At 42.6% G+C, this 20,096-nt stretch overlaps 1 protein-coding gene across 13 annotated transcripts in view; it reads right to left on the bottom strand.

Moving 5' to 3' along the window:
- ERC1 (ELKS/RAB6-interacting/CAST family member 1) overlaps positions 1-20,096 on the bottom strand; it is a 604,755-nt gene that overhangs the window by 226,371 nt on the left and 358,288 nt on the right. The window lies entirely within an intron of this gene.

Below are 20,096 nucleotides of genomic sequence, written 5' to 3'. Positions count from 1 at the left end.
TCAAAATCCGGGGCCCTGAGCACAGGGTCTGACATGAGCGTTGCCTTAAGTTGGGTAAAGGCCTTTTGACACTCATCAGTCCACTTAACTGCATTTGGCTGGGTCTTTTTGGTCAGGTCGGTCAGTGGGGCAGCGATTTGGCTGTAGTGGGGTACAAATCGCCTGTAGTATCCGGCCAAGCCTAAGAAGGATTGGACCTGCTTCTTGGACCGTGGGACAGGCCACTTTTGGATAGCATCCACCTTGGCCTGTAGGGGGTTTATGGTTCCTCGACCCACCTGGTGCCCCAGGTAAGTCACTCTGTTTTGGCCTATTTGACACTTTTTGGCCTTAACAGTTAGTCCTGCCTGCCTGATGCGCTCAAAGACCTTTTCCAGGTGTAGTAGGTGTTCGGGCCAGGAGTCTGAAAAAATGGCCACATCATCGAGGTAGGCAACTGCAAATTCTCCCAGTCCAGCTAGTAGACCATCTACCAGCCTCTGGAAGGTGGCGGGTGCATTTCGAAGGCCGAAAGGAAGGACATTGAATTCATACACCCCCGCATGGGTGACGAATGCTGACCTCTCCTTGGCAGGTTCATCTAGCGGTACTTGCCAGTACCCCTTGGTTAAGTCTATTGTAGAGATGAACTGGGCACGTCCCAACTTTTCCAATAGCTCATCGGTACGTGGCATTGGATAGTTGTCCGGACGAGTTACAGCATTTAGCTTACGGTAGTCCACGCAAAAGCGTATTTCCCCATCTGGTTTGGGTACCAGAACCACTGGAGATGCCCATGCACTGGTAGATGAGCGGATTATACCCATCTGTAGCATGTTTTGGATCTCCCGTTCTATAGCAGCTTGGGCATGAGGAGACACTCGGTACGGTGGGGTTCTGATTGGGTGAGCATTACCTGTATCAATGGAGTGGTATGCCCGTTCAGTCCGTCCTGGGGTGGCTGAGAACAATGGGGCGAAGCTAGTGCACAGCTCCTTGATTTGTTGCCGCTGCAGACGTTCCAGGGTGGTTGAGAGGTTCACCTCTTCCACGCCACCGTCTTTTTTCCCGTCGTAGTAGACACCGTCAGGCCACTCAGCATCCTCTCCCTGGACTGTAAACTGACAAACCTGTAAGTCTCTGGAATAGAAAGGCTTGAGAGAATTAACATGGTACACTTTAGGCTTTAGTGAGGAATTGGGAAATGCTATGAGGTAGTTTACAGCTCCCAGGCGCTCTTGGACCGTGAATGGCCCTTCCCATGATGCTTCCATCTTATGGGCCTGTTGCGCCTTCAAGACCATAACCTGGTCTCCTACCTTGAAGGAACGTTTTCTGGCATGTCTGTCATACCAGGCCTTTTGCTCTTCTTGAGCATCCTTTAGGTTCTCTCTAGCAAGGGCTAAAGAGTGTCGGAGGGTGCTTTGTAGGTTGCTTACAAAGTCCAGAATGTTAGTTCCTGGAGAAGGCGTAAACCCCTCCCATTGCTGCTTCACCAACTGTAATGGCCCCTTAACCTCGTGACCATACACAAGTTCAAATGGTGAAAACCCTAAACTGGGATGTGGTACAGCCCTGTAGGCAAACAGCAACTGCTGCAACACTAGGTCCCAATTATTGGAGAATTCGTTGATGAATTTTCGTATCATGGCCCCCAAAGTTCCATTGAACCTTTCCACCAGGCCATTGGTTTGATGGTGGTATGGGGTGGCAACCAAGTGATTCACCCCATGAGTTTCCCACAGTTTTTCCATGGTCCCTGCCAGGAAATTAGACCCTGAATCTGTAAGGATGTCAGAGGGCCAACCTACCCTGGCAAAGATGTCTGTTAGGGCCAGGCACACAGTGTTAGCCCTGGTGTTGCCTAGAGCTACTGCTTCCGGCCATCGGGTAGCAAAGTCCACTAAAGTCAGTACGTACTGCTTTCCTCTGGGCGTCTTTTTTGGGAAAGGGCCCAGAATATCCACAGCTACTCGCTGAAATGGGACCTCAATTATGGGGAGTGGCTGGAGAGGGGCCTTGACCTGGTCTTGAGGCTTACCCACTCTTTGGCATACCTCACAAGACCGGACATACTTGGCAACGTCCTTGCCCATCCCCTCCCAGTGGAAGGACTTCCCCAACCGGTCCTTGGTTCTGTTCACCCCAGCATGGCCACTGGGATGATCATGGGCTAAGCTTAAGAGCTTCCCCCGGTACTTAGTTGGAACCACCAACTGTTTTTGCGGCTGCCATTCTTCCCGGTGTCCACCAGAAAGAATTTCCTTGTATAAAAGTCCTTGGTCTATAACAAACCGGGATCGATTAGAAGAGCTGAGAGGCGGTGGGGTGCTCTGTGCCGCCGCCCAAGCTTTCTGAAGGCTGTCATCCGCTTCCTGCTCAGTCTGGAACTGTTCCCTTGAGTCTGGGGTCACCAGTTCTTCCTCAGACTGTGGACTTGGGCTTGGTCCCTCTGGAAGCGATGTAGGTGATGGGGTTGTTACCGTGGCTGGTGAACCGCTCTCCGCTGGTGCACCTGAGGGTATTTTAGGCTCTGGCTGAGCCTTTTGGGTATGGCTGTCTGTTGCTTCTGCCAGTTTTGGCTCGCTGGCGCCCTCTGGCGTTGAGTTTGAAGATGTAGTTGCACTTGCTGGTGCTGGTTGCTGTTCCAGTTCCGGGCCTGGGACTGGAGATGCTGTGGCTGTTTCAGTGGTAGGCATGGAATCCGGGTCCTCTACCTCTGTCTGGGTCTCTGGTAACACAGACGGGGCCTCTGTGGACGGTTCAGGAACAGGAATGGGTCTGGAAGCTTGCCTGGTTTGGCTACGTGTAACCATTCCCACTCTCTTGGCCCGCCTCACCTGGTTGGCCAAGTCTTCCCCCAGTAGCATGGGGATAGGATAATTGTCATAGACTGCAAAAGTCCACATTCCTGACCAGCCTTTGTACTGGACAGGCAGTTGAGCTGTAGGCAAGTCTACAGCTTGTGACATGAAGGGGTAAATTGTAACTTTGGCCTTTGGGTTGATGAATTTGGGGTCAACGAAGGATTGGTGGATAGCTGACACTTGTGCCCCCGTGTCTCTCCACGCAGTAACCTTCTTTCCGCCCACTCTCAAATTTTCCCTTCGCTCCAAGGGTATTTGAGAGGCATCCGGGCCTGGGGATCTTTGGTGTGATGGTGGTGTAATGAATTGCACTCGCATGGTGTTCTTGGGACACTTGGCCTTGATATGTCCCAGTTCATTACACTTAAAGCATCTTCCATCTGATGGGTCACTGGGCCGAGGTGAGTTACTGGAGACTGGTGAGGTTGAAGGGTAGGGTATCTGTGGCTTTACTTGGGTGGTATGTGGGGTCTTTGGCTGTCCTCGGTTGTAGGGTTTATGGTCTGTGTGCCCCCTGGGGTAATCGTTCCCCTTGACAGTAGCTTTCTTGCTTTCTGCCAGTTCCATCCATTTGGCTCCAATCTCCCCCGCCTCAGCGATATTCTTGGGGTTTCCATCTTGTATGTACCGTGTGATGTCTTCAGGAACACCATCCAAGAACTGCTCCATTTGTATGAGGAGGTTCAGTTCTTCCAAGGTTTGAATGTTGTTTCCTGTTAGCCAGGCCTCATAGTTTTTTGCAATGTAGTAGGCGTGTTTGGGAAATGACACCTCTGGTTTCCACTTTTGGGTTCTGAAGCGCCGACGGGCATGATCTGGGGTTATCCCCATCCTGTATCTGGCCTTGGTTAGGAAAAGTTTATAGTCATTCATTTGGTGCTTAGGCATTTCAGCTGCCACCTCTGCTAAAGGTCCACTGAGCTGTGACCTCAATTCTACCATGTACTGGTCTTCGGGAATGCTGTACCCAAGACAGGCTCTTTCAAAATTTTCCAAGAAGGCCTCGGTGTCATCACCTGCCTTGTAGGTGGGAAATTTTCTGTGCTGTGGAGCAATATTTGGTGCCGGGTTGTTAGGGTTGGCTGGCACAGGCAGCCCAGCTTTTGCCAACTCCAGTTCATGTTTTCTCTGTTTTTCCTTCTCTTCATTCTCTTTTTGTTGTTTTTCCATTTCTCGGTGGTGGGCCGCCTCCTCTTCTTCTTGCTTCCTTCTGTGGGCCAACTCATCTTCTGCTTGTTTCCTTCGGTAGGCCATCTCTTCTTCTTCTAGTTTTCTTTTGTGTGCTGCCTCTTTGATCTGTTCTTCTCTTTCTTTCATCTCCATCTCTTTTTGTTTTATTTCCAGTTGTCGCCTGTGTTCAGCTTCTTTGATTTGTTCTTCGGCGTCAATTTTTGCCTTAGAAGTCATGGTTCCTGTTTTCTTGTGTTGAGGTGCCCTCCGGTGGTTATCTTCTGAACTGCAGGTTCTCTGTTGCCTCCTGAAGTCTGCCTAGCAACAGTGCCTTTAGTTAATTTTCCTTTTCTCTCTCTAGCTAATGTTCAATGAAGGGAAACCAGAAAAAACCACTTTATTTGCATGCATATAAGTGCCGGTACTTGCCTCCTAATGGGAGGGCTATTGCATGACAAAAGACCCTTAACATGCAAGCCACAAACTGCGAGAGAGAGCAGAAAAAAAAATTCTCTCTGGTTCCCTTTTAAAACCAACTGCTTCTCTCTGCTAAAAAGCCCTTAGCAGAGAAAAGAAAAATATAATATTTCTACTGGCTTCTGGGTTCTGTCTATCTCCCACCAGCTGCCACTCATGTAATAACCTTAGTCCCAGATTTGGACCTTAGCGTCCAAAATATGGGGGTTAGCATGAAAACCTCCAAGCTTAGTTACCAGCTTGGACCTGGTACCTGCTGCCACCACCCAAAAAATTAGAGTGTTTTGGGGCACTCTGGTCCCCCTGAAAACCTTTCCTGGGGACCCCAAGACCCAAATCCCTTGAGTCTCACAACAAAGGGAAATAATCCTTTTTCCCTTCCCCCCTCCAGGTGCTCCTGGAGAGATACACAGACACAAGTTCTGTGAATCCAAACAGAGTGAATCTCCCTCTCTGTTCCCAATCCTGGAAACAAAAAGTACTTTCCTATTCCCCCAGAGGGAATGCAAAGTCAGGCTAGCAATCCAACACACAGATCTCCCCTTTTCTTCCTCCCACCAATTCTCTGGTGAGTACAGACTCAATTTCCCTGAAGTAAAGAAAAACTCCAACAGGTCTTAAAAGAAAGCTTTATATAAAAAGAAAGAAAAATAAGTACAAATGTTCTCTCTGTATTAAGATGATACAACACAGGGTCAATTGCTTAAAAGAATATTGAATAAACAGCCTTATTCAAAAAGAATACAAATCAAAGCACTCCAGCACTTATATTCATGCAAATACCAAAGAAAAGAAACCATATAACTTACTATCTGATCTCTTTGTCCTTACACTTGGAAACAGAAGACTAGAAAGTAGAACTGCTTCTCCAAAGCTCAGAGAAAGCAGGCAGGCAGAAAACAAAAGACCTTAGACACTCAATTCCCTCCACCCAAAGTTGAAAAAATCCGGTTTCCTGATTGGTCCTCTGGTCAGGTGCTTCAGGTGAAAGAGACATTAACCCTTAGCTATCTGTTTATGACAGCTAGTGATACCAGAGCTCCTCCAGAGTGCTGTGGATTTTTCAGGAATCTTAAATTGACTACACTGCTTTAGCTCACTTTAAAAAAATTCCTAAACTCACATAAAGCATTTATTTCAGTTTGATGTTACTTGTGACTTAACAAGGTTGTCAGCTCAGGGCTCATCTACGCAGCAAAGAAATGCTCTCTAGGGAGCTGTGATTCCTAAGGTGCATTAACATGTTGTACATTAACTATTCTGTGAATACCCTGCTGGTATGCACAAAAGATCCCTTAGTATGCTTTAACATAGTACTGTTTTAAACAGCACTGTGTTAAAGTGCATCAGAAGGGTCTACATGGACCAACATGTTAGTAGTGCACTTCAGAAATCACACTCAGGTAGAGCACATTATGCACCATGTAGACAAGCTCTCATTCTTTTCTTTGTATTGTACTAGATAGGAGACAACTGGCTGCAAGTCTGATAGGGTGAAACTCCATCTCTAGAACTCACTTGGATCCAGATTTCTTGTGAAAGTAAAACTCTTTGGGTAATCCTTAAATGCGGCCATCAAGAAAGCAGAAAGTAAAACTCTTTGGGTAATCCTTAAATGTGGCCATCAAGAAAGCAGACAATCTTGGAATGCTCCCATTTGAAGAAAAAGAGTAATACTAATATCCCTACGGCAAAAGCTACAGGTGAGACAAACCTTTGTGGTTTCCTCCTCTCTAGAGCAAGAAGGAAATGTTCTTGTCCTCTGACTCCTCTTAGGCTACGTTTAAAAGTTAGTGATGTGATCCCCCTGTTCGTGCAGACATACTCATGCTAATTCAGTGCAACTCTAAATATCAGTGCAGAGGCGGTAGCAGGCATAGCAGCTGTGGAGGTACAGTTGAGCTGCACTGAGTACAAACCCATCTGGAATGTGGTGGATATGTACTCACCGTGGTCCTGCTACCGCTACTAGTACTACTACGATTACACTGCCATTTATATTTGTACTGGGCTCGTGAAAATATGCATACACGAGCAGGGGAATGACACCCTTAGCTCATGGTGTAGACAGCCTTAGATGAGACAGTGCTCCAGTGGGTTTGATGTAGATTATGTATACAAATTCAAGATTAAATTCAATTATTTATGTTAAGGTCTATGATGGTATCTCTGCAGACATTGTGTGTGTGTTCTCTCCAGGCTTCATCCCTCACCCAATGTAAAGCTCAAACAGTTTTCTCTATACAGAGTGGGAAACATCAAATTGCAGTTCTGAGACATAGAAAGCCTCTGCAAGTACTCTTTCAGTTCCAAGCAATCCTTTGAGGGGTGGAGTACTTTCAACCATTGCATCCAGGAACTTACCAGTGGAACCACAGATTTGGGTAACTTATTTATGCCTGTGAAAAAGAAAGTAAAACTCTTTGACCCTTGTGGCCACCACTTAAAGTTGTTTTTTTTTTGGGGGTGGGGGGGGGGAAGAGAGAGGAGAATAATTTGTTCTTTTGATAAAAAAAAAAAGATCTTGCATATGCTTCCAGTAGCTCCTAAGAAACAAAAGCTTTTCTAACCTCCATCAATAAGTGCTAAAGCCTGTCCAGCCTAATTGGAGAGTAATTTTGAAATCTTCTCTCAGTTCTAGGTTCTTATTTGCACTGGAAAAAAAGGTCCTATATATCATGCATAAAGGATACATTTTAGTTTCTTCCTAAAGCTCATTTTCCTGCCCTTGGCTCCAGAAAGGGGAAGCCTTCTGGATTTGGGGTCCATTGCCGTACTTTATCTGGGCAGGAAGGTCTTGAGTCCTACCTTTGACAGCACTGGGTTCCTTAAAAATATAGGAAGGATTCTGTTCCATCCTATATTTGCCCCTTTACAACATGGCTATTGATACTCTCTCTTCAATATGGAATTTAATTCCTTACTTTTCATGGGAGATTATGAAAGGTTATGCTCACTAGTTGTTGAGGAAAGAATGGTTATTTACCCTACAGCAACTTGTGTATCTTTGAGATGTATTTTCCACAGATTCCACTCTTGTGCACCTGTGCCTGAGATCAGATTCTTTGGAACTGCAGTGTCCATCAGGGCCATGCCTGCACTCCGAGTGCACTCCTGTTCTCCACAACTGAAATCATAGAGGGTGGGGTGGGCCGCAATCCATATTAAGTTCCTTTGCCTTAGAATCCCATAGGAGTAGGACTCTGATCAGCAGGGATAGAGGACAGTTAGTGGAAACCACTTGGACAACTCATCTCAAAGAACCACAATTTCCATAAACTATTTAATCAGTATTTCTTCAAGTGATTGTCGATACAGAGTCTCTTCTTTGTAACTAACAGGCAGTTACCCTCATGCTAAGAGGCAGGTGAGCCTACTTGAAGAGTGATCGTAGGACTGCATCTGACCTGGAAACCTCCACCAGGGGATAATGAATAATAAAAGTTTGGATCAAACTTCAAATTGCTGCTCTACATATCTCTGATATGGGGACGTTATCCAAGTTGGTAGCAGACATCACCTGAGCCTAGTGGAATGAACTCTAACCTGTCCAGGGATCTCTCTCAAACAACACTCAGCAAGTCCTGACGCAGTCCGAGACTCACTTGGGTAGTCTCTGTGACAACACAGATTGTGTCTTAGCCTTTTCAGCACATGCCACGAAAAGTCTAGGTGTTCACTGAATGACTTGGTCCTACACATCGAAAACAGACAATGCTCTCACAACATCTAACATACGAATTTTCATTTTGCTCAGGGTGGAGTGTGGCTTCAGGAAGAAAACCAGAAGGTGCCTAGACCGATTGATATGGAAATCTGAAACCACAATAGGCAGAAACTTTAGGTGAGGCCAGAGAGGGACTATGCCAAAGACCATATATGGGGGAGGAAGGGGGAGCCCTGAGGGCCTAAATCTCTTCTATCCTCCTAGCTCATGTGATGGCCACCAAAAAGGCTGTTTTCATTGACAGGTGGTAAATAGAACAGGTCACCAATGGCTCAAAGTGGGGTCCATCAGTCTAGTCAACATCAAAGTCTCAGAAAGGAGGGGATTTCTGAACCATGAGACAAACATGGGAGAGCCCCGTCAGGAATCTTCCCACTGTAGGGAGCAAGAAAACTGTATTGCTTTAAACAGGAAGACAATTCACAAATATCGCTGTCAAGAGCACTCATATCAAACTAGAAGAGAGGGCTGATTGCTTCAGGGAAAGTAATTAGTTCAGTATAGCTAGAACCTTGGCTGCTACTGGCAAAAGATGATGCTGCACTGCCCAAAGAGAAAATCACTTCCATTTGGCTCTCTATGTCAGTCTGGTCGAGGAGTTCCTGCTTTGGAGCAAGATCTCCTGAAATTCACCAGACACACTTATTTCTGTAAATGTTACCCAGATGGCATCCAAGCTGTCATGTACAGGGTTGCTAGATCGGGATGCAGAATCCAGATGATGTTCTGAGAGACCAGATCTGGCACGACTAGTAAGGTGACGGGTCATCATAATGATAGATTCATATGGTACAAAACTCTTAGCTGCAGAAAGACGGTATACAAGCAGGTCGTGTGACCCAGGGTCCTTAGGTGGTCTCAGTGACATGCCCACGAGGTAGATTTGAAGATAAGCTTCACTACAGGTATGAGAGGGTTGGGTTGCTCTGCCCCTTTATGACTTTGGTATGGGGCATGAGGACTCGGAGCACAATGGAGACTCCTGTTCAAAAGACTCTGAATTCAAGTGTATGGGACACACTTGCACCGTAAGTGTAATGGGCATATGGATAATCACTTGAAGGAGATGGGAAACTCTTAGCTTATTAGCAGCTGCTGTGCTGTTTATGGATACAGTTAACCCAGTCAGTCTCAGACTAAAAAATTCTTTTCTCATGCAAAAATATAGTTGTGTTGTTTAAATTATTTATATGTTCTCGTCAAATTTTTGGGGATGAAACTTCAAAAGCACTCTCCTGAGGTTAACTTTTAATAAAAGTGCACCCAAGTTGCATGTGTGATTGCATATGAAACTGCAAAGGTAGCAATGGGAAACTGAAAATCTGTAGGTAAAGTAATTCATTTTACATTAAGTATCAGAGGGTTAGCCGTGTTAGTCTGGATCTGTAAAAGCAGCAAAGAATCTTGTGGCACCTTATAGACTGACAGATGTTTTGGAGCATGAGCTTTCCTGGGTGAATACCCACTTCGTCGGATGCATCATTTTACATCAGCAACTTTGCTGCACATTCTTGAAAATTTTGCTACTGCATGTGTCTTTTGGGCACCTAATTTACCACCAACTCACTAATTATTCTGAAAAATGCCCCCAACTTTATCACCATAGTGATTGTAACATTCCACTTTTTGGGGTGCTTTTTGTTTAGTGATATGCTATAATAGTGTGTTAAGTCAGTTATCTCCACACTTCAGTATTTGAAGATGCACAGCATCTGCTGCCTTTAATTATGGCTCTATACACACTACTATTGAAGCCATGCTAGCAATAACCACATTTAAGCAAACTTATTGTTTGTGGGGTTCCAGTATTGTTTTCCTGACCAACGATAGGTGGAGCAGTCCCCCCAAAACCTTCTAGTTCTTATATTAACTGTAAATTAGATGGCTTCCTTTGGCCTGAGACTAGTATGTTATACCTTTTCTCCCTCTCCAAAGAGGTAGCGGGAGTCTCCCTCTCCAAAGAGGTAGCGGGAGTCTCCCTCCAGTTATATTTTTGATACCCCTTTTTAGAGTCATTCAGCCACCAAAGTGTCAGTAAAAATTTCCCTGCCAACCAGTTTTATATTTAGAACAATATGGTTATGAACTACAGAAGCCAAATATATCAGCTCTTATAACATAAGGTGGGAAGAGATCTACCATGGCATTCTTTGCCTACGCAGCGGAGGATATTTTAAGCATGACAGGTAGAACAAACTCTCCTTCAGGTGAATCTTCTCTAAGAGGCCACTGCTCTTTTGGTTCCACTGCTCTAGAAAGGCCAGCATAAGTGGTCAGTGAGGACAGTAAATTTAGGGAACCAGCTTTATTAGAGAGAACTTAATGCCCAAGAGTTGTAGAATTTCTTGAATCCTGGGATAATGGGGCTGATATTCTTGGCCAGTGAGAATCTCTTGGTAAGATGTTGCTGTGACAGATGGACCCACATTGAAACTCTTGAAGACAGCTCTCTGTGTGGATGTGCAATTGGGTCATAATAAAGTCAGTCTTGACAAATGAAAAAGCTCTCATCCATCAGGAGTGCTACCATAGATTTCACTGCCAGAGTTACCTATAGAGCTGAAGAAATCTGAACCTGCCAATTGTCCAAGTAGAGTAGAATATGGATCTTCCATTTCCAGACAGCCACCGTCAGCATGATCAGGACACTGTAGAACAGTGCCAGACAGGATCAAAGACCAAACAGGAGATGCATATGACACCTTTATTTTCCTAGAGCAACCCAGAGGAGCTCTGATGTACAGGTATGCATCTTTTAAATCTGTTAATGCTAAAAAATACCCCGATTCTACTGAGGCTAAGATAATTCTGACGATCTCCATTTTTTAATAATTTTGATTGTACAAATGAATAAACTACCTGAGCTGAAAATCAATGTTATATTTCTAATAAATTCTTAGATACTGTCAACAGAAGGGAGACCATCCCCATAATCTCTTGGAACTAGTCTTACTGCTTGAATTTCCTACAAATGGACTGTCCTCGTGATCTTCTACCATTTCTTTGGGTCTGAAGGAAGAGGGGATGGATTCAAGTGATCTGAAGTCTACCTCCAGCAGAACCCAATAAGCAGTGGTTATCAGTCTACAGCTTATCAGGAAAATGACTACCTATCTCCCAATGGAAGGATGGAATTACAGATGGCTGTAGTGTCTGGTGGAATGTAGTTCACTTGTAGGACTCAAAAGACTTTAGGCCATCTAACCTTAGTTCAGGCTGGAAAGGATCTCCTAAACATATGTCTGAACTGGGACTTCAGTGAGCTGAATACAGTCTCTCAAAACGGATGACTAAGGCTTTCTATTTTCTTAAAGTCAGATCTCTGCTCTATCCAGGGTGGATAAAAATCAATGATTTAAAAAAAAATTTTTTTTTTGGATAAAATGCTATTTAAGGAAAAAATCTATCTAAGATACTGTATCTTAATTAAAACTATAGCTCAAAGATATCACCATGGAATAGGGATTATAAATTCTAATTCTATCGCATAAGATAATATATTCATATAATGTTTAAGAAAAGTTTTGTAAATGAGTTCCAATAGTTCATAGATTAGGGACCCAATCTTATGGGATTCCAGGGGCTTCTGTATAGATTATTTAGGTTCATCTTTCTATCTACCCAGTGGAACTCAGTGCTCAGTCTAGAAGATACCATCAGAGATGCTTAGTTTTGCAGTGGATTTGTCTCTCCAGAGATAACATGCTTGTTAACAGCAAAAATGTTTTTAAATAAAATAAATAAATAAATAAAATACAGAGGTGAGAAATAACAGACCTCAATCCTATTGTCCCTCTGAAAATTTGCGTACACAGAGTCAATCCCTCACCTCTCTCTAAAAGTGCAAAGTTTCAAAAAAGTTCAATGAATAGAAGATTGTTGGGGGGGCGGAATAGATCTGGACAAGGAGAAGAAATCTGGAGATAAATGTGAGAAGGGAGGGACAAGCAATAGAAACAAAAGTGAAACTGTTTGAGCAGCATATTCCAGAAGTCTTAAGGTCTTTCTGAGTGTAGCCTTCATAGATTTGAGATCTACCATACCATTCTCTCACTAGAAGGGAAAACCTATAATGGCAGCAGGCCATAAAAGAGACCCAGTTTGGGAATATTTTAATGAAGTTCCCTCTACCTGTGGGTAAATCAGGCATGCGTGCAAAATGCAAACAGTGCAACAAAGAAATGCAAGGCCTGGCTGCCCGAATGAAACAACACCATGCATCCGAAGAAGTGGGCTGTAGCCCACGAAAGCTTATGCTCAAATAAATTTGTCAGTCTCTAAGGTGCCACAAATACTCCTGTTCTTTTTGCAGATACAGACTAACACGGCTGCTACTCTGAAACCTATCATGAGAAGTGTTCCTTCTCAGGAGGAAGCTGTGTTGAAGATGATGAAAGGAATATGTCTGAACATGCTGGATCTTCAGGTTGGTAAACTTTTTCATTTCATACTTTTTTCTTACGGACTGCCTGTCTTCCTTCTGAACTATTCTTGAATTCTCATGTTTGAGCAAAAAGTATAGTTGTTACTCTATGATGCTATCATTTCAGATGCAGTAGTGATAAAAAATAAATAGCTGAAACAGGCAGATCTTTCTTTTACATTTCACCTTTAAAATAGTACTACGTGTAAGTGAATGCAACGAGTAATACTAAATGAGCAGTATGGTGGTAATAATTAAATAACTGCATTGACTTATTTTGTGTAGGAGAATCCATTCTCAACATACAGGATTCTGAAGACCATCCACCTTCAAGATCACCACAATTTTCTATATTTTCAGAGTTATCTACCAATGATAGTGTCTCAGTCACATCATGTAGGTCACATAGCCACAGTATATCATCTGTAGCAAAAAGAAAAAAAAATTTCCATTATCCAGAAACAACCACAGGTAAGTTTGTGATAAGAACCAGCAGATTACAAAAAGAGGTAATTGATGCATAAACAAACAGGGCAATTTTTTCAGCAAACTCTCCTTTCCATATAATTGAGAACCCACACTTCATTAACATGGTTCAATCGTTAAGTTCAGAATACAGTTCACCCAACAGAGCAGATGTCGCAGTCAAATTGCTGAATAAAGTGTATGAAAGAGAAATTGAGCAGTGTGCAAAAGGTCTAGAGGGTGAAATTGTTAACCTGAGTCTTGATGGGTGGAGCAATGTCCACAATGGTCCTGTTGTATGTGCTTATGTGACAACAGAAGAAGGGAATGTCTTCCTTACAGAATCAATTGATACATCAGGAAATGCACGCACAGCAGAATACTCACAAGAAGTAGCAGTAAAAGCTATAACAAACTGAAAAAAAATTCAAATGTCTAGTACACAGCTTGGTCACAGACAATGCTGCAAACATATCTAAGATGAGAAGACATTTAGAAGAGAGTCCCAAGCTAATAACATACGGATGCAGTGCTCATTTCATGCATCTCCTAGCCAAACACTTCAGTGTTCCAGAAGTAAAGGCTAATGTTGTTGAAATTGCAAAATACTTCTGTAACAACCACTCTGCAGCAGCTGCTCCAAAAAAAGTGGGAGGAACCAAGCTAACTCTCCCACAAGACGTGCAATGGAATTCAGTAGTGGACTGTTTTGAGCACTATATCAAGAACTGGCTTAATTTGATGACAGTTTGTGAACAAAACCATGAAAAAATAGATGGCACTGTCACAGCTAAAGTTCTCAACATTGGGATTAAGAGAAAATGTTGAACACATGTGGAGTACCCTGAAACCTATTTCTGCAGCCTTGAATCAAATGCAGGGAAATAGCTGTTTTATTGCTGATGCTGTTGAAATTTGGAAGGAACTGAGTGAGATCTTAAAAAGAGAAATATGCAATGAGAGAACTAAATTACAAGCATTAAAAAAACCGAATGAGACAAGCACTATCTCCAGCTCACTTTCTTGCAAATATTTTCAATACTCGGTACTAGGGTCAAACCTTAACTGCTGAAGAAGAGGAGTTAGCTATGACATGGACATCCAGCAATCATCCCTCCATAATGCCAACTATAATAAACTTCAGTGCTATGGGTGAACCATTAATGAAATAGATGTTTGCTGATGACGTTTTAAAGAAAGTCACACCAGTGAACTGGTGGAAGTCACTTAAGCACTTGGATTCAGAGACTGTTGAAGGTGATAATCTCACTTTTAACAGCAGTAACTTCCTCTGCCAATGTAGAAAGAATATTTTCTTCCTTTGGACTAATTCATTCCAAATAGAGAAATCGTTTGGGACCTGAAAAAGCAGGAAAGCTTGTTTTTCTTTTCCAGATTATGAACAAACAGGAAAATGAAGGTGAAGACGATTGAGTTAGCTGCACAAGCCAATATTTTAAGTTTTCCATGTTGACCTGGCTAACAGTCAATTTAATTTTTGTTTTCTTTTTAAAAAACTGTTTCATTTAACTATTTTAGTTAAAAACAATTTTAACAAAAACAAACCGGATTTTAAAAAACTTGAACGTTTAACTAATTTCAAAAATTCATATGCTTATTTTGTTAAAATATTATATGTTTGCTGTTGAAGAAAAAATCCAGAATACATAATGTTGTTGTTTTAGTTAAATAAAACAATTTACATGTCTGTCTGGTGATGTTCTCCTCCTAATACAGCATGGCAAGAAAATCCTCCAAATATGAATGATTAACCTGTTGAACTGGAGATGGTTCACCTCCCAATGACTTTATAAATATCTCCTTCAATTACCTTTGGTAAATGAAGTAACCAAATCATTCATTTTCTGATATAGCTGTAAAACTAATCTGAAAGTTTTCAAAATAAATTATTAAAAATGTACAGTGTGTACCTTCTAAAAATGAAACCTATTTCTATGTCTGAGTTGTGAAGAATATCTATTAAGATTATAACAACCAACAAGAACGCACTTTTGTAGAAATCCATGATTGAGTTTCTGTGACTAGTGATTTAAAACATGATTTAAATCAAATTGATTTAAATCAAATCCACCCAGGCTCTATCCTGCAGGACTTTATCCACAGAGCCCTGCAAATCCATGGGTATCCACTTTATATCCGTGGACCATTTTTTGTGGATAGCCACTTGGATGCGGATATAAATTCTGTATCCCCACAGGGCTCTGACGGTAAGAGCCGGGTGGGCAGCTGTGAGGAACTGCAGCACAGATCCTCCATCTGTTCCAAACTAGTGCCCTAATAATTGGACCATCTTTTCTCTCTCATTGGAGGGAAGGTATGTAATCTCTTCTGGCCAGGTTTGTGAGGTTAGCAAGACTCCTGATTCTGGCAAATGGAAAAAGATCCGACATGTCTTGTAATCTTCCTGCATTACTCTGATCCATTATGAGGACTTCAAACTTCTGAATTATCCTGTTACTCAGAATGGTGAAACCATCATTCAGTCTCTTTCTGTTTCTCACTCAGTCAGTCTGCTGTCAGATTGAGTTCTCTTATCTAAGCAGGAGTGGCAGTGATAGAATCAAAAGTCTGATTTACACTCAATTCTTCTGGTGTATGTAAGGCTGTGGTGGCTCACTGCAGTTGGTTTGGAACCACTGTCTAGGCACCGAGTCTGAAAATTTTGTATTCCTGAGTAGGTTAATGTAGTGCATAATTTTTGCAAAATAAGCATAATTTTTACTTACAGGGCATTTAGAAAGATTTACAGCGAGCACTACTGTACAGCAGAGAGGCACAGCACATGAGATTGCAGAGCGTACAGCTAGACAGGACTGGGGGTTAACACAACAGTATTAAAGAGAAGGGGGAGGGATGTACATAAATGAGGTTTCCTCATACCTTGAACCATTTAAAGCCAAAATGGTTGGCCTTATGCACTGTTTCATTTAATAGCTTCAGACAGGCAGTGAGTTGCAGAATGGTAGAAAATAAGATGAGCAGAATAGAGGGAAGAAAAAGCATGCAATTAAAAGCGAATTATAATTAGTATAGTCAACATTAACATTTAAAAAACCACAAACATACATCACACATATCCAATCTAAAGCTGACAATACATTATCATAGTTGCAACACATAAAAGAATCTGTCATTAATCTTCAAAACAAAAACAGAATCCCAGACTTATAAAATTCTCAATTTTCAGAGGAAGATTTTTTCATAATTTATATAAATCTCCACAGAATGGGAAACAACAAGGACATTTTTAAAGTGAAGAAGGGAATGTGAGAAGGTTAAACAGCTGAAAGGAAATCCCCTTCCCACTTTAGAACAATGGCTACTTGCCATCCCTCCCTATTACCTAATTGCATTTAATACATACTGAAGCAAAAAACTGTCAGGTAAAATAGGACAGGGCAGTCGACTTGGTGCTACGCAAAGTCACTGACTGACCAGGTTGGTTTTCTCTTAACACTGTCTGCGAGTAACATAGCATTAGTTAAGGTCCTCTCAGTTTACAACCTTGCTGGAAATAAAACACAGCTGTCATATATGACCCTGCTGGGGGTGCTAGTCTTCTCTCCCATTCCTGCCACTTCCCACTCCTCTCTCCTCCCCTTTTTCTTCTTTTCAACAGCAGTGCATTCAACCCTTCTCTTTCCTTCCATGTTGCTGTCATCTACCATCCATCCAACTCCTCCTTTGCTTTCAGATCCAGGCTCTCTCTCTTCCTCTTCTCTCAATCTCCCACATGTCCTCAGTCACTAACTTCCATGTTAATAACCCATCCAACCCCTTGGCTGCACATTTCTTTACCTTCATGTCTTCATTTGACCTGCAGCCCTGGTTCAACTCTTCCATTCACCAAAAGAGGTGTTCACTTGAGATGTTTTTCATCAAGCACTGAACTCTCTGTTGCTGAGTTTCCCCCTCTCCAATCATCACCTGGTCTCTCTTAGCATCGCCCTCCAGCAATCCCCATCATGCTTTGCCACCTTCCGTGCCTTGAAGTCCATCAGTATTGATGACTTCTCATTTGCTCAGAATGATCTTCACTTGATCTAGTTGTTGATACCTTCCATGCTTCTCTTTCCTTCACTCTTGATTCTTCTGCCCCTCTCTCCTACTTGTAAGTTTTCAGCACCATCTCTCAGCCCTGACTCACTCCCAACTTTTGCTTCCTCTGCTCCTACTCTTGTGCTGCAGAGCATCTCTGGTGGAATTCCTTTGACCAGACTGACTTCCTCTATTAGAAATTCATTCTCCTCTCTTTCAGTACTGACATATTCGTAACTAAACAACTCAACTTCCCCAGCTTAAACGAATCCACACTTGCAAACTCAACTGCCTTTTTGTCACCTTTGACTTACTCCTCAAACCCTTCACTTCTCTGATTACTTCCAAGAGGAAAATTACAAAACTATGCAACTTTCTCCCTGCGGCTTGCCTTTCCCACATCTCTCTCCTTCTCTGTAATAGATGCAGAAGCTTCTCATCTGCTTTCCTCCTGTAACCCCTTCACTTGCCACAATGACCCCATCCCATCTCCCTAATGCCCACCCTCATCCCTTTGCCCTTAACCTCTCTTTCTCCTCTTGCTCTTTCTCCTCACTATACAATCACACTTCAGTCTCTCCAATCTTAATACCCCACCATTGACTCCACTTGTTTCTCCAACTGCTGCCCCATCTCCCTTTCATCTGTAAGCTCACTGAAAGTTCTGTTTACAATTGCTATCTGGTGTTTCTCTCTTCAATTCCATCCTAGTCCCTCTCTGATCCTGCTTCCACCCCAATACTCCACTGAAACTGCTCTTGCCAAGGTGTCTAGTGACCTCTTCCTAGCCAAACTCAGAACCAGTATTCCATCCACATCCTCTTTGAATTGTCAGCTGCATTGACACTGACTATGCTCTGCTTCTTGAAATCTTGTCTTCCCTTGGATTCTGGGAGTCTGTCCTCTCCTAGGTCTCCTCCTAACTCTCTAATCTATCCTTCAGCATGTCCTTCAGAAGATCCTACTCATCCTCCCCCATTTCCTAAGACCTCTCTCCTTCTGTCCAAATTAAAATCTTGGCTTCTCTCTGACATCTCATGGATGTCTAGCCATCAGATCAAACTCAACATGGCTAACAGAGAGCTCTTAATCTTCCCTCCTCACTACCTCCTCTCTCATTTACTATGTTCACCACCACTATCCTGCCTTTTATTAATGCTAGCAACCTGTTTTCTTCAACTTGGACCTCACTCCAGGTCCTCACATCCCCACTATGTTTAAATCTCGCAGATTCTTTCTGTATAACATATCTAAGAAACAGCCTTTCCCCTCCATCCACCGAGTTACAACTCTTATGCCAGCTCTCATCATCTCGTGTCTCAATTACTACAATATCATTCTTACTGATCTTGATAAATGCAATTGTATCCTTCTCCCCACAATATCCATTCTGAATGCTGCCATGAAGATCAGTTTCCTAGTCCACTGCTTTGATCACAGAATCATAGAACTGGAACGGACCTTGAGACATCATTTAATCCAGTCCCCTGCACTCAAGACAGGACTAAGTATTATCTAGACCATCCCTGAAAGGTGTTTATCTAACCTACTCTTAAAAACCTCTAATGATGGAGATTCCACAACCTCCCTAGGCAATTTATTCCAGTGCTTTAACCACTCTGAAAAAGTTTTTCCAAATGTCCAACCTAAACATCCCCTGCTGCAATTTAAGCCCATTGCTTCTTGTCCTATCCTCAGAGGTTAAGGAGAAGAATTTTTCTCTCTCCTCCTTGTAACAACCTTTTATGTACTTGAAAACAGTTATTGTGTCCTCCCTCAGTCTTCTCTTCTCCAGACTAAACAAACCCATGTTTTTCAATCTTCCCTCATAGGCCATGTTTTCTAGACCTTTAATAATTTTTGTTGCTCTTCTCTGGACTTTCTCCAATTTGTCCACATCTTTCCTGAAATGCGGTGCCCAAAACTGGACACAATACTCCAGCTGAGGCCTAATCAGAGTTGAGCAGAGCGAAAGAATTATTTCTCATGTCTTGCTTACAACACTCCTGCTAATACATCCCAGAATGATGTTTGCTTTTTTTTTTTTTTTGCAACAGTGTTACACTGTTGACTCATATTTAGCTTGTGATCCACTACAAACCCCTGATTCCTTTCCACAATACTCCTTCCTAGGCAGTCATCTCCCATTTTGTATGTGTGCAACTGATTATTTCTTCCTTAGTGGAGTACTTTGCGCATTTGTCCTTATTGAATTTCATCCTATTTACTTCAGACCATTTCTCCAGTTTGTCCAGATTATTCTGAATTTGAATCCTATCCTCCAAAGCACTTGCAACCTCTCCCAGCTTGGTATCATCTGCAAACTTTATAAGTGTATTCTCTATGTCATTATCTAAATCACTGATGAAGATATTGAATAGAACCAGCCCCAGAACTGATCCCAGTGGGACCCCACTCGATATGCCCTTCCAGCTTGACTGTGAGCCATTAATTACTACTCTCGGGGAACACTTTTCCAACCAGTTATGCACCCACCTTATAATACCTCCATCTAGGTTATATTTCCCTAGTTTGTTTATGAGAATGTCATGCAACACAGTATCAAAAGCCTTACTAAAGTCAAGATATACCACATTTACCGCTTACTACTCTCCTCAAAGCTTGCTACCCTGTCAGGGTACTGAAGTTAATCTGACTGGTCTGTAATTCCCTGGTTGTCCTTATTTACCTTTTTATAGATTGGCAGTATATTTGTCCTTTCCAGTCCTCTGGAGACTCTCCTGTCTTCCATGACTTTTCGAAGATAATTGCTAATGGCTCAGATATCTCCTCAGTCAGCTCCTTGAATATTCTAGGATGTACTTCATCAAGCTGTGGTGACTTGAAGACATGCGTACACAACCATATCACTCTTCTCTTTGCATCCCTCCCATGAATTACTCTCTTCTCAACTGCATGAAATATCAGA

The sequence above is a fragment of the Gopherus flavomarginatus genome, chromosome 1, assembly GCF_025201925.1.
Source record: "Gopherus flavomarginatus isolate rGopFla2 chromosome 1, rGopFla2.mat.asm, whole genome shotgun sequence".
Taxonomy (NCBI): Eukaryota; Metazoa; Chordata; order Testudines; family Testudinidae; genus Gopherus; species Gopherus flavomarginatus.
The sequence above is the reverse complement of the archived record's forward strand: the minus strand, read 5'-3'. Positions and strand labels throughout refer to the sequence as shown.